This window comes from Pongo pygmaeus, chromosome 5, assembly GCF_028885625.2.
Source record: "Pongo pygmaeus isolate AG05252 chromosome 5, NHGRI_mPonPyg2-v2.0_pri, whole genome shotgun sequence".
Lineage (NCBI taxonomy): Eukaryota > Metazoa > Chordata > Mammalia > Primates > Hominidae > Pongo > Pongo pygmaeus.
Window position 1 is genome coordinate 131,338,883 of NC_072378.2, and position 15,534 is coordinate 131,354,416.

The following is a 15,534-nucleotide window of genomic DNA, read 5'->3' on the forward strand; positions in this document are numbered from 1 at the left end:
AATTAATGCTGGAATGAGTTAAGACTTTGGGGGACTGTTGGAAGAACATGATTGTGTTTTGAAATTTGAGGATATGAGATTTGGGAAGGACCAGGTTGGAATTATATGATTTGCCTCTGTGTCCCCACTCCAATCTCACCTTGAATTGTAATAATCCCTATGTGTCAAGGGTGGGGCCAGGTGGAGTTAAGTGAATCACGAGGGCAGTTCCTCCATGCCGTTCTTGTGATAGTGAGTTCTCACGAGATCTGATGGTTTTATAAGGGGCTTCCCCCTTCAGTTGGCACTCATTCACTCTCCTGCTGCCCTGTGAAGAGCTGCCTTCCCCTATGATTGTAAGCTTCCTGAGGCCTCCCCAGCCATGTGGAATTGTGAGTCAATTAAACCTCTTTTCCTTATAAATTACCCAGTCTCGGGTATTTGTTCATAGCAGCATGAGAACAGACTAATACACAGACCCTTAGCGATTCTCAGAAATCCTATGAGAATTCCCTACTCAATCCACACTCCCAGGCTCTTAGAAACTTATTTCATACATGTACATATTTCACACCTGTACATCAAGCAAAAAAAAATTACAGACTTAAAAAGATGTAACACTGGTAACTGGATGTTCCCATGTTCTCAGCCATAATCCAACTACAGCTATCCTCCAATAGGAAAAATCTAACCCTGTTTAACAAACTGTTACCCACCCCCACCAAAAAAAACAAAACAAAACAAAAAAAAAAACTAGTCATTTAGAAAAAAAGATAAATCTGCCCCGGTAATATTAATAAGTTTAAGGCCACATAACCATTAAAGAATACAAGAAAATTTACTTTCAAAAAGTGCTTTTGTTTTCTCCCCTTTTATGAAAATGTTTGGTAATATTCTCTCTTAATTCTCTTACCAAATCAGTCCATATGCAACTATGTTCTGCCTCTGTAATCACTGATGGGCATAACAGTTTATTGTCCAAATATAATTTGTTCAACCATGCAAACATCTGTGCAATCAGGCATGTTCAATTTGCCAGGGACAAGTCCAATGACATGGCCACAAGTGATAAGCACCAATGCTCTGTTAGTGGGCCTTTTGCTGAAAAAAACAGCTTTTCCCACAATTATCTCTAGATTGAATTCAAGTGTCTGATAAATGCTTTCATGTAATTCAACAAAAACAAAACATGTACATTATAGAGTTACTATTTATTCTAACCCAAGTCACTAACGGTAACGCTAATGCACATAAGCATATAAACGCCAGAGTAAAATGAAGCTGTGTTTTTTCAAATTCAAGGGGCAGTAGAAGTGAAGGCTAAGGAAGCATGTCTGCCCAAAGAGATAGTAAGAAGCACAGCCCAGAATTCCAGGTGCTACAAGAGTGCTGTCATTGTACAATCACTGCTGGACATCAAGGGCCATTTCTATTGCTTTGAAACTCCTTTCTTCCTGAGAGAAATAAAGAATTAATTAATTTTTTTTTTTTTGGAATGCAGTTTCACTCTGTCACCTAGGCTGGAGTACAGTGGCGCAATCTCAGCCCACTGCAACCTCCGCCTCCTGGGTTCAGGTAATTCTCATGTCTCAGCCTCCCAAGTAGCTGGGATTATGGGTACAAGCCACCATGCCCAGCTAATTTTTTTATTTTTAGTAGAGACGGGGTTTCACCATGTTGGCCAGGCTGGTCTCGAACTCCTGACCTTAAGTGATCCTCCCACCTCAGCCTCCCAGTGTGCTGGAATTACAGGTGTGAGCCACTGCACCTGGCCAGAATTAAATCATCGATTTTTAAAAAACATTCAGATTTGAGTGTGTAAATCCATATACCAGCAAATAGGCAGATCATTCTTCAGCTTGGAGGAACCTCAGGTGAAAAACATTAACACCTCCTGGACCTGCAGATATAGCCAAGACCACACGCTAGCCTGCCAGCCTCCTAGCCTCACTCATCCAGACCTCCAGCATCAAAAAGGAACATGCACAGCACCAAGATGATCAAGCTAAGGCAACAATTCCTACCTTCACTTACTCAGGAGCCCTCCTCAGCACCCTGACTTTTCATCATCCTACCAACCATTTTCCCTTATTCAGTGTTAAGACTGCTAAGATGTTTGCTTCTTCTTCTCCTCTACCATTCATTTACTCAAAATTTAGGGACTGGCTATTATGTAATCAGCACTGTGCCAGGACCTCGTAGCCTAGTAAGGGACACAGAGAGTAAGCGCATAATTACAATCCATTCTGAGAAATATCTACAGAAAGCCACATGCAAAGCAGCATAAGAATAGAGGATGAAGTAGGATAAAACTGGAGCCATTCATAAAGGATGGAGGGAAGAAAGGAGGTACAGATTCCCAAGTACCTGCAAAGGCATCAAGCATAAAAGACCACTACAAGTTGCTCTTTTCAATTTTTCAAATTTAGTCAAAATCACAAAGGGTAGGCCCAAGAACTCCTGAGGTAATAAATCAGTCCATTTTTCCACTAACACGGTGGATATTTTTTAATTGAGAAGTTTATTCAAGATCTTCTGAAAATTCCATGTAACCATATTGTATTTCGGCTTTCAATTTACAAATCAACACTTGACTCTATAGACATGTACTTCAAACTTACGTCTTAATCACAACTGCATTCTCTGGTACTCAATATAATTCTGAGAGGCAGACTAGGACCTTCATCCAAGCCAAAACTGTCTTAAGTGAAATTTATCTTTGGTGGGTATTCCTTTCATTCTTTGGCTTCTCTCCCACCCCAAGCCAAGGTAGTTCAGGTACCACTCTTAACAGGCAGTCAACTATCGTGGCTAATAGAATGGCAGATAACAATTTAAAGGGTGACCTCCTCTAAGTAGGGGTGAAGACAGGAAGCAAGTGAAAGAGAATCCAGTGTACAGTAAATGGGTGTTAAGTTAGGACTGGGTGAGAAAACAGATGGATATCCTCTTCCTCCACCTCTAGAAGAGAAAAACTTTCCAGGCCAAGTACAGTGGCTCAAGCCTATAATCCAGCACTTTGGGAGACCGAGGCAGGTGGCTCACTTGAGGTCAGGAGTTCAAGACCAGCCTGGCCAACATGGCAATACCCCATCTCTACTAAAAATACAAAAATTAGCTGGGCGTGGTGGCACACGCCTGTAGTCCCAGCTACTCGGGAGGCTGACGCATGAGAATCACTTTAACCCAGGAGGCAGAGTCTGCAGTGAGCCAAGACTGAGCCACTGTACTCCAGACTGGGCAACTGAGGGAGACTCTGGATGGGGGCGGGGGGAGCTTCCCTAGTTACTACTGAGTTGTTTTGTTATGAAAAAAAATATCATGAAGTCAGAGCTTCTAACGGATTAGATTTAGCCTGGGCCCTGTGTTAGCTAAGTCAGGGTTTCTCAACCTCTGCACTACCAATATTTTATTGTGAGGAGCTGTCCCTGTGATCTGTAGGATGTTTAGCAGCATGGCTGGCTACCATATACTAGATACCACTAGCACACCTTCAAGTTGTGGAAATAAAAAATGTCCCCTAGGGAACATCACCTGGGCTGGGAACCACCATACTAGATAATAAACATCAGGCTACTTATTAACTATACAATGAAGAAGAAACTGATGTTGATGAATAGGACAAAATATTGAGATGAGAAAAAGATTATGCCATATTGGGCTACTGCCTGAATTTTAATGAAAAGCCAATAGATATCCCCAATAGAAGAGGAAAAAAAATCAAAATTAAGTCCAACAAAGTAAAGCAAAGCAAAGTCTGCAGCATTTAAATAAAAACATGATTGAGTGTATGTGATGCTAATTGCTAACTGAGACCGCAAAATTACACTAAATGATTAAGTACACAGGTGCTCAGGTATGGTGGAAGTACAACAAAGAAAGAGTTTAGTGAAAACATTAAAACGAAGTCAAACCAACTCTATCTTCATTCCACATACCCAAGCCCATTCTACAAGAATCTTCTTTAACTGATTTGATTCTACAAAATGAACACGTGTAATAGTAACTATTTTGTATTAATAATAATTAGCAACACATAGACAGGACTCCAAATCCCAGTTCCAACTATCTTCTAACTACATGACACCCTCTCTAAGCTATTTCCCCTATCCAGAGAAGTAAAAGGTGTAACCAATGTAAGAACATGAGCACAGTGCCTGGCACACTGTAAGTACTAATAAATGGCAATTACCAGTAGTTACACATATTATTTTGTAAACATGTTTTTACCACAAAATGGAAGACATTGCCCAAGTGGAACTACGAAGAAAACACACTTCTAATCAGTTAACTAAAGAAAAAAAATATATATATATATAAGACTCAATCCTGTAAAATACATGCCTAAGATGCCAAAATTTACTTCACTCTAAAGGCAGGAAAAAAACATGGATTACCAACCAAGCACATGGCTATAATAAAAGCAAAATATAAATGCTACTTTTTTTTAAGTATCACATCATTTCCCACTTGCACCCACTCCAAAGATATTTCCCCAGACTTTTATCCAGATCAGCTAAAATATCATTTTCAAGGGGTTGAGATTAAAAATTCACTTTATAAAAGAAATTTTCTATGAAGCCTAATAATCAAGTAGAAAAAAGAGTATTTTCTCACACATATCCAGAGCCAGTTTAGAGTTGCTGTTTTTGCCTCACAGAAGTTGTTTTCCAGCCACAAGCTACTACAGATTGTTCAGACCTTTTGGCAGCAACACAGGAAACTGCCCTTTTCACCCGTTCTCCCACAAAAATGTAGTCAATTTCTAGGCAAGCCCATATCTCAAGGCTACTTTGCTTTATAGAGCCAAATGCACAAAACTTTTCATTTAGCATTAAGAAAGGGCCCTAAATATTTTGCATTTTTGTAAAGAAAATTGAAAGCAAGTCACCAAAGACATACGGGCAAAGTTATTTATTAAATCAGCTCATAAAGTGTGCCACACCAGTATTTGAAATTTATAGGGCATTCGGAATCACAGCTGTTTCTGTTTTAGCCAAATCATCCAGGATGCAATGGGCAACATGTGAAGCTATTTCCTGATGCTTAATTGTGCCTTGGTATCCCACTATTCTCAACTTGCCATGTTTTAAATAAATAGTTAAAATAGGTGTGATTAAAAAAAAAAAAAAAACTCAGGCAGCCCACTCACTCACCATATCTTTCATTTGAATCTGAGGTTTTTCTACAATACTATGGATCACATAAAGACATCTGAGCAAGTCACAGGATGAAGCTGAAGTTCTTCTCAGATTTCTTATTCAAGTATACAAAATCAACCCACATTTTTCTCCTTCAGTTATTTAAGGGGAGGTGAGGGTAGGCGGTGGTAAATTATGCAACAGCTATAATGTATTTAATTTCTAAAAATGAAGCCAACGCTTCCTTTTAAATGCAAAATTAAAGACGACCCTTTAAAAACCAGGAATCCCTTTGTATCCCATTTGGCTTAAAATTTCACAGACTGGTCATTTATTTAGAACACAAGGAAGTCCAAATGGTAAAAAGGCATCTGTAATCACTCACAAAATGAAGCTGGATACTACCCTGTCCTGGGAGAGTTGAATGCCAAAATTCAATCTGTGACCCAAGCTCCACAATTCATAGATTGGGGAAAAAGAAAAATCAGCACAATATTTTCCAAGGGACGTTTTCTGTCTCCAAAAATGACTTGCAACTGCAAACAAGTTCCAATAATGACGCAAAGGCAACCTCTCCAAAAGGGTACAATTTCAGAAACTGTCCAAAAACCCCATACACAAAAATGATAAGCAAAGGAACCTCGATTCAATTACACAAGACCCACTACACTGTGATTCAAGAGAAGATAAAAGAGTATTTTTCAGTCAGAGTCCAACATAAACACTAATGTAAAATATGCTCAAATTCAGAACTTCTTTTCAAAGGCACACTTTAAATTATTCCAGCATAATAAATCCTATAGATTACACAGGGAAGAAATCCGGAAAGCAAACCAAGGAATTCAAAATAGAAATTCAAAGGAAAATGTTTGGATGTCTGGTAGGTAAAGAGACCTGCTTGCCTATACCTGGGTACAAAAGGCACATCTTGTTATTTTAGGTAATTTTTCCAACTTAAATAAACTGCACAGTGGAGCAGGAACCAACTGTAAACGTGCTTTCATTCCCTGCTTGCCTTAACAAAATGTTAGTAAACCAGGCTATCTTCCATCTCCATAAACAAAACAGAATATCAAAGAGATTTCACATTATTGTTTAACAGCTTATCAGCATCATCAAAGTACATCTGTAATTGATACTACTTATGAGAAAGCATCTGTGGAAAGAGCAAGAAGAAAGAGTCTGTTGGAAACTCACTCGGGAGGGTCTGAAGGAGTTTTGTGTGCTGTTCATCACTATCATAAAATAGCCTGTAAGACAATCACCGAAGTAAAAACACAGATTTCTTGAGTTAATGGTCCACATCTTCACAAGAATAACTTTCGAATAAGTAAACAACAACAGAACAACTGGGCCAACGTTATCCAGAGGTCTGGCATAAGAAGACAAAGCACTCAAGTTCACAGTTTTAAACATGGGTTTCCTGGCCCACAGTAGAAAACTTCAGCCTGGGCAAGATTTACTTCAAATCAAACTAAATGGGCAATTAAGGAATCTCTTTACTACTGTTACATTTTTTAAATTCACCCTATTAGAACACTCATCTTAAAACAAAACTGGACTCTTCTAAAAAACAAAAGAGATGAAAAATATAGAATTGGTCACTGATTTCTGTTCATTCTCATCCTACTTCCACCTACATTCAATTAATATTTATTGTACAGTTACTATATTAAAAGGCACACAGCTAGTACTGAAGAGGGATAGAGTGAGCAAGACAGAGAGATGTACTTACTGCCAAATAGGCTATGTCTGCATCTGTAATTTGCACACAGTAAGTTCAGGTGTTTTATTTGCTTCCTGGTGTTGTTTTTAAGAATCTCTCTGTGGTTCACTGTTTATATGGCAAAAGCACTGAAGGTCCTTCATGTGTCTAAATGAAAAAGTCTGGACATTTGGCTTCAATAAAGCCATCACTTTCTTGAAGATAGGTTCCAGCTATGAATCGTCTAGGTTTGTGTGCTGGACAGGGTGAAAAGGGCAATGTTCTGTGTAGCTGCCAATGGGCTGAACAATTCCCAGTAGCTTGTGGCTAAAGAAATCTTCTCCGAGAAGAGAACTGTAACTTCCAAGCTGGCTTGGGATAATTGTTTGAAACAATGTGATTTTTTTCCATTCAGTTATTTTCTGTTATACCTTTTCCAGCAAAATTCTTCTGTGGAATTTTAAAATAATCATGTTTTTAAATGATCTTTCAGTAAAAAGTGTTTCAAAAATAATGCTTAACAGCTTAACTGAAAACCAATTTCAGCACACACTAGAAAGAGCATTGAATTATTTCTAGTATTCTCCATCCACAATTAACACAGTATTCATTTTGTTCAGGTATTCGCTTCTGGAAAGCTCTTCCTGAAATCATCCTGCAAATATTTATTAAGCATTTAATAAGGAAACACTCACACACACACACACTCCACCAGGCTGGTCACTGTGGAGAATACCAAAATGAAAGAAAAACTCACAGCCCTTAACAAACCAACATAATAACAGAGAGAAACAAGGGGGTCAGAGAATCTGTGTTTTTCATAAATTCCCAGGATGATTCCTGTACATACTAAGGTGATGGCATGTGCCTGTAATCCCAGCTACTCGGGAGGCTGAGGCACGAGAATCACTAGAGCCCGGGAGGCGGAGGTTGCAGTGAGCTGAGATCATGCCACTGAACTCCAGCCTGGGCGACATAGGGAGACTCTCTGTCTCCAAAAGAAAAAAAAAAAAAGCACTACTATATTCACACACAAAAAAAAACCTGGCAATAAATTAGTAAGCCATTATTTACTTTAAGAGACTCACCATTGGGTCTCTTAAATTAGAAAGCCACTATAGTTATATTTAAAATAACACTTGTTCTAAACACTTATTTGCACATGACCTTTTCAGCAATAAATCTGCTGCATAAATGAAGTATACCTAGACATTAAATTGTGCATTGGAAAAACACTATGAAACTATTATAAAAAGAACTAAACTAGGCATCGGAAAAGGTAAATTCAAGTCCAACTACCATCACTTAATTTGAGTTACAATAAAAATCTTACCTGTCATATTATCTCATCAAGTTATTAGAATACTTAAATAAAAATATACATGAATATGTTTTGCAAAGTGCTTTAAATTTTAACATTATACCACTGGACTAGGAGCAGCTCAGTGGTTTCAGTATCCCAGCAGGTAAAACCTTGTTGGGAATAAAACAAACTAACATTGGCTGGATTTTAAAAATCAATTTTTAGGCTTCCAGAAAATTCGCTGATGAGTAGAAATCATTTATCAGAGTTTGCACATCTCTTAATGGATGGTAACAGTACTTCACATAGTTTCATTATTGTTTTCATATTTTATATAAATTCTCACCATCTTCATAGTTTTTTGTATTTTAGTACATTATGTTAATATATGTAGCTCTATGTAGTTCATATGCAGCTCACTCATTTTAACTCCTATACAGTACTTCATTATAAAATATACTTTATTTTTCCTAATTGAAGGATAGGTTGCTTCCAACATTTTGCTATTATCAATGTGTCAATAAGCATGCCTTCTGAGTTTCCCTTCACCTACAGGTACAGGAATCTCGAGAGTTCATACCTAGTGCAATTGCTAGCTAGTATGGTATGGTCAGTTTTACACTGCCAAACTGTTCTCCAAGATGGTTATGCCAACTTAGGCTCTCACCAACAATGAATCTTCCCCAACACTGGTATTTTTATACTCATACTATGATGGTTATTAAAATGTCTCTATTTTAACTTACATTTGCCTAACTACTAGTGAGACTCAGGGTTATTGGCCATTTGAGTTTCCAGTTCTCTGGATTGTGTACAATTATGCTCTATTTTGCTACTAGGTTATCTGCCTTTTTCTTATTAATTTGTAACAGTTGTTCATATAATCTAGATTTTTAATCCTTGTAGCATATAGGCTATTTTCAACAGGATTGCCACTTGGCCAAGGCTACCTAAAGGCCTAGCTAGAATAGACCCAAGTACATTCTGACTACAAGTACAGGAGTAGTCAAGCCATGGCTGTTGTACATAGTCAAGGATGTCATCAAGGAGGCAAAAGCCTCCTTTTGCCCTCCTGCTCTGCCGTCTTTAACACTAGCCTCATTTTCACCTCTGCAAGACAGCTGCTGCAGCTCTAAAAATTATGTCCACTTCAAGGGTAGGGGAAGAAAGACCAGACCCCATATTCAAGAAGCAAAATTTCCCCAGAAATCCTAAGCTCACATCTCATTGGCCACCACTGAGACCTCTAAAGGACATCAGATGAGACAGCTATTTCTAAATGGGCACAAAATCAGGGTTGTACTGGTAAAGAAAGGGGAATAGGCGAGGTAGGCAGCTAGCAATGTCTTTCAAACATGCCTTACAAATGTATGACACCAATGTGAACCTTTTCTTTCCACTGTGGTAATTTTCTTGTATGGAAGTTTATTTTAATAGAATCAAATTTCTGAATCCTTTTCTTTATCATGTTCTCTGTGTCCCCCCCCCCCACTCATCAACAATGCTTATATTTACTGCTAAATATTTTAAAGATTGGCTTCTTGCCTTTAAGTCTAAATGTAATGCATCCATAAATACATCTATAATGCATTTTGTATATGGTATGAAGTAGGGAATGAATTTTTTTTATATAGACCAATCAGTGGATGTTTACCCCATTTATTTAATAGTTTACCTTTCCCTACTAATTTATAACACTGCTCCTATAGTGTAACAAGCTTCGTTATATTTGTTTATATTAAGTTTCTAGGCTTGTATCTGTTTAAATCAGGTTTACTGGTATAATTCTCTATCCTTGCCACAATAGTTTCAACAGCCTTGATATGTGATAGGGACAAAATCTTCCCAACTTGTTCTTCAGAATTATTTTGACTATTCTTCAACACATGCTTATTTGCATATTAACTTTAGGATTGGCTGGCCCAAAAAACCCTACTTGGATTATGCGTGAATTTTCACTGAAATTACCCATTTATTTGGGGGAAACTGTTATCTTTACAATATCAAGCATTCCCATTTGTGGACAATGAACATTTCTCCATTTATCCAGCCCTTCTTTCACATCCTTCAGTGTTTCAAGATTTATCCATAAAGATTTTACATAACTTGTTAGATTTGTTCCTAGGAAACAGAGTTTTGCATTTTTAGAAACTGGAAATACGATCTTGATCTTCTTTACATAAATTTTCTAGCTGGTTATTCCTAGACTCACTTAAGTTTTGCACACAGTATATTATATAAACTGCAAAGAATAATTTTGATTCCTCCTTTCCAATATTTATGATCATTTCTATTCTTGTCACATTGTACTGCCAAATTTCAACAACTATATAAATGACTAAAAGTAGTAATTTTGTATCTTGACCTTAAGAAATCTGTGCTATTATCATATTGCTAAGTATAATGTTGGATTTTATTTTCAAAGACATTATTTAGCATGGTAGAGAATTATACTGCATTCCTAATTTAGTTAGCATTTTCCTGAATGAATATTGGAATTTCATAAAATGCTTTATCTAGCAAAACAATTTTATGTTTTCCTTTTAGTTAACAATCAATTCTTTAAAGAAGTGTGAAATTGTATATTATTTCTTCATTCCTAAAATAAATTACAGTTAATATACTACGTATAATAGATTTTTTTTCTGTTTTACTGGGGCATTACATATATTTATGGGTGACATTTACCTGTAATTTTCCTGTTTTCACTGTTCTGGTCAGTACTGTTACCAGGGTTATGTTAGCTTAAAAATTCAAGAATGCTTTAATATATTTCTATTTTCTGGAACAGTGTGGGAGTTTCTCCTCCATGGCAGTATGAAAATACTTTCCCATAGTCTAGGTCCAACAACCACTGTTTTTTAGTCTAATAACCATGGAAACATGGTTACTAATTTCCAAGGTTTTCTATTTTTCTGGAGGAAAACATATGTTTCTATTTTGTTGGTATTTTCAAAAGTATTAACATAGATGTATATATTTATATTGTCTTCTAATCTGAGACGGTAAATATTTTTCTCTCCCTTCTTTTTTCTTAGATAAAATGGTAAAGGGTTATCCTTTATTGGGTGATTTGCCTTCTCCCACCCTGCCCAAGAATTAGCACTTTGCATTTTCGCTTTTTTTCATACAATTTTTGTTCATATCATCAACTCCCTCGTATTTATGTACATAAATTATTCGTGTTTTTTCTATTGTCTTTAAATGTAAGGCTGAGCTCCTTTACATTTTTTTCATTTAATATGTCTGTAATTTAAAGCTGAGCATTTGATATCACTTTCTGCAGCCTCTCTCAAGTTTTGCTATGTAGTGTTCTCACTGTTACTGTGTTCTAAATCATCTGCAAGTCTACCTTTTACATTCTCCTTGACCCAAAGTGATTCCCTCTATCTACTGCTTCCACATATTTCAAGATATTCCCATCACTGGAGTTATTCACAGTTGAATGAAATGACAGTGAAAAGACTGATGGATTGATTTTTCATGCTAGATATCTAAAGTTTATTTGGTGAGAGATGCCAATCATTAATTTTGGCTCATTCTTTAGATGGGCTCAACCAAGCCATTACTGATGATTTCCATCAAAGTTGCTCAGTTCACTGAGGGGGGTTTCCCGTGAGTCTTCAGCTCTTCAGCACTCATTGTGCCAGTAATGCTCTTGGAACAATTTTTTTGTTGTTAAGAGACAGAGTCTTGTTCTGTCACCCAGGCTGGAATGCAGTAGCATGATTATAGCTTACTAAAGCCTTGAATTCCTGGGCTCAAGCGATCCTCCCGCCTCAGCCTCCCAAGGAGCTGGAACTACAGGCATGTGCCACCCCACCAGGCTAACTTTTTTTTTTTTTAAGTTTTTTTGTAGAGACAGGGTCTTGTTTTATTTCCCAAGCTGGTCTCAAACTCCTAGCCTCAAGTGATCCTTCTGCCTTGGCCTCCCACAGCACTGGGATTACAGGTGTGAGCCACCGCACTAGGCTTGGAACAATTCTTAAGTTCACTCTGACCTCTCCCTTTCTTATCACTTCATGGGAGTTTAGTGAGTGCTGTGATCTTTCCACAGAAGGAGCTCATGCAGAAGAATATCATTTCAACAAACATCATTTCAAGACTGCAGGACTTCCTAGGTTACAACACCTACTGATGGCTCTATTAGCAGGTATAGCAAACGAGAATTAATGGAAAACATTAAAAACCCACATAAACTTAAAGAACTGCACACCACTACCCTCTGAACAAAATGCTGGCCAAAACCTCCCAATTGATACAAAACAATAAAATGAATCAGGGAAGCAAGCAAGGTATACACCCCAAAATATGGCAACTTTTTCAAAATAAAAACCCTCAGGAAAAAGGGAATCCAATTTAAAAATGGCAATAAACAAAAAATTAGGCAGGCATGGTGGCAGGTGCCTGTAATCCCAGCTACTCAGGAGCCTGAGGCAGGAGAATCCCTTGAACCCAGGAGGCGGAGGTTGCAGTGAGCGAAGATCGCACCATTGCACTCCAGCCTGGGCAACAAGAGTGAGATTCCGTCTGAAAAAAAAAAAGTAATAAAAACAATAATAGCAAGAGCATTAGCCAACACTTCCTATGCACCATTCTGTTGTATATACTAATTTAATCCTTACAAAAACCCTATGAAGTAAAAACTATTCTTACTCTCATTTTATAGATGAAACTAAGGCACCTAGTTGGTAAGGACGAACCCAGACAGTCAAGCTCCAGTAGTGCTCATAATTACCACACTATAAGCCAGCAGTCCCAACCTTTTTGGTACCAGGGACTGGTTTCGTGGAAGATAATATTTCCACAGACCAGGGTTGGGGGATGGTTTTGGGATGATTTAAGTGCATTACATTTATTGTGCACTTTATTTCTATTATTATTACATTGTAATATATAATGAAATAATTACACAACTCACCATAATGTAGAATCAGTGGGACCCTTGGACTTGTTTTCCTACAACTAGGCAGTCCCATCACGGCGGTGATAGGAGACAGTTACTGATCATCAGGCATTAGATTTTCATAAGGAGTATGCAACCTAGATCCCTCACATGTGCAGTTCACAATAGGGTTCATGCTCCTATGAGACTCTAATGCCACTGACAAGAGACAGAGTTCAGGAGGCAACGGCCACCTACCCCTTACCTCCTGCTGTGCAGTCCATGGCCTGGAGACTGGGAACCCCTGCTACTCCTGTCACATGGTAATGTGACACTGCATTCTTTCTACTACATTCTTTCTACTCCTAGTTATCTATAGGAGCTATCTATCTCCTATCTATAGATAACCCTCCACCAGCTTTATATTCAAATCTTCACTAAGTCTCTTATTAAAGGGAAAAATCTCTCCATTGCTTTATTTTGAACAATAAATTACTAACAGGCTTGAGTTCAAATCCTGGCTCCATATTTACCTGCTGTGCAAGTGATTTAATCTCCTTGCCTTGGTTTCCTCAACTGTAAAAGGAAAATAACTGATAGCACCTATGTCAAAATTAAGTGTGGGGTTCAAATGAATCAAAGCACTCTAGTTATATTACTGTGCCAGGTAAGTAAATTGTGTTCGCTGCTATTATAAAAACAGTGTCATCATCATCATCATCCAGTGCTAGTGCTCCTAGGTTATTATTTCCTTTAAACTGTAAATAATACCATTGTACATAAGCCTTTTAAAAATATTTTTTAAATGGAATTCTGTAACACTAACCTCTTGGAGATATCGTAGATATTAAGTAATCAAACATGTTTCTGGATAAAATTCTTGTGACATCATCATACCAGACTCAACGCTAGAAGATGATTTCCACAAGGGCAGGAATTTTTGTCTGTTTTGTAAACCACCTTATTTCCATTACCTACAATATTGCTTGGCATCAATATATGTTTGTTGAATAAATTAGTAAAAAGTATTGAATCTCAAACAATATAAAAGAAAATGAATATAGTATGTCCTAAAAAACTACGTTAGATAAGTTTTACACAATTTTACATAAAGTTTCATAAAATAATGCAAAGTATTCCTTCCAGATAATGATATATTGCTATTTTCACATGTGTATGTGACTACTACGTAATAAATCCAATATTTAAAGATTTTATTATTTCATCTGCTACCTTAAAAGTTTATAAAGAGTTCTTAGGACGTTAATGGCCTAATTTATTTCCTATTATTTCTTATTTATTTTCCTGTGTTGTCCTTCATCTTCCCTCCAAAATTAATTCCATCTACTATTTAGTAAGCCAAATATTTCAGTAGATTAAAATATAGGCTGGGCACGGTGGCTCATGCCTGTAATCCCAGCACTTTGGGAGGCCGAGGCGGGTGGATCACAAGGTCAGAAGTTCGAGACCAGCCTGACCAACATGGGGAAACCCTGTCTCTACTAAAAATACAAAAATTAGCCAGGCGTGGTGGTGCACACGCCTGTAATCCCAGCTATTCAGGAGGCTGAGGCAGGAGAATCGCTTGAACTCGGGAGGCAGAGGTTGCAGTGAGCCAAGATCGTGCTACTGCACTCCAGCCTGGGCGACAGAGTGAGACTTCGTCTCAAAAACAGAAGAAGAAAAAATGTGTGTGTGTGTGTGTGTATATATATATATATATATATCCCTTTCCTGAAAAGAACTCTATGTCTATAGGAGTATTTAACTCTTTTTTCCCATATCAAATAAACAAACCTTTTTAAAACAAATATTGGAGAAAACTGTCATTTTCTGAGAGACAGTCAGCCATTATTATTTCACTTATTCAGGATCCGTGTATTGGATACTCCCCCTATGACTCAGGCATTAGGCTGAACACTGGAAAAAAAAAGGAGGAAAGCGGACAAAGCCCTGCAGTCACTGTGAAAGATAGACATGGAAACACATAATTTTACAGAGCTCTACATCTACAACAGAGGCAGAATCACAGAGGAAGGAGAAGCCAAATGCTGTAAGGGGGAGGGCAGGCCAAAAACTCAGGAGAGTGAACACTTTTTTATTTTAACTAAACTCTGAAGAGCAGCAGAAGGTTGACAGGTGAGAAGAGAAAACAGGCAGAGGGAGGAACAAATATACAAAAGCCCATGTGCGATGAAACAATATGGCATGCTGAAGAAGTAAATGAGTCATTTGATGTCACTCGTGTGTTAGGTTTATGGTTGAGATTGTGGCAGAGCTGCCGGGAAAGAGGGGTGTTCATTATAAGGGGTCTTGTATCCAGGCCAAGGAAGAGGTGTGGCACAGCTAAGCCTTCCAGCTGCAAGAGGTTCCCAAAACTAAGCATCTCTGTCGTAGAATGGCATGTCATAAACCCTTCTATGACAGAAATAAGGAGGAGCACAAGCCAAAGCACCACATCAACCACGAGAGCTATTCACCAGCACACAGTAATTTATTTATGCTTTAACAATCAAATCCC

At 37.8% G+C, this 15,534-nt stretch overlaps 1 protein-coding gene across 33 annotated transcripts in view; it reads right to left on the minus strand.

Moving 5' to 3' along the window:
* Positions 1 to 15,534, minus strand: part of EPB41L2 (erythrocyte membrane protein band 4.1 like 2) — a 291,214-nt gene that overhangs the window by 169,207 nt on the left and 106,473 nt on the right. The window contains exon 1 of one of the 33 annotated variants that reach the window (XM_054492738.2): positions 4,597 to 4,652. The exons of the other annotated variants lie outside the window; for them this stretch is intronic. The gene's annotated coding sequence lies outside the window, so the exon portion shown is untranslated. Of the gene's footprint in view, positions 1 to 4,596; positions 4,653 to 15,534 lie in introns of those variants that run through there. 33 annotated transcript variants of the gene reach the window in all.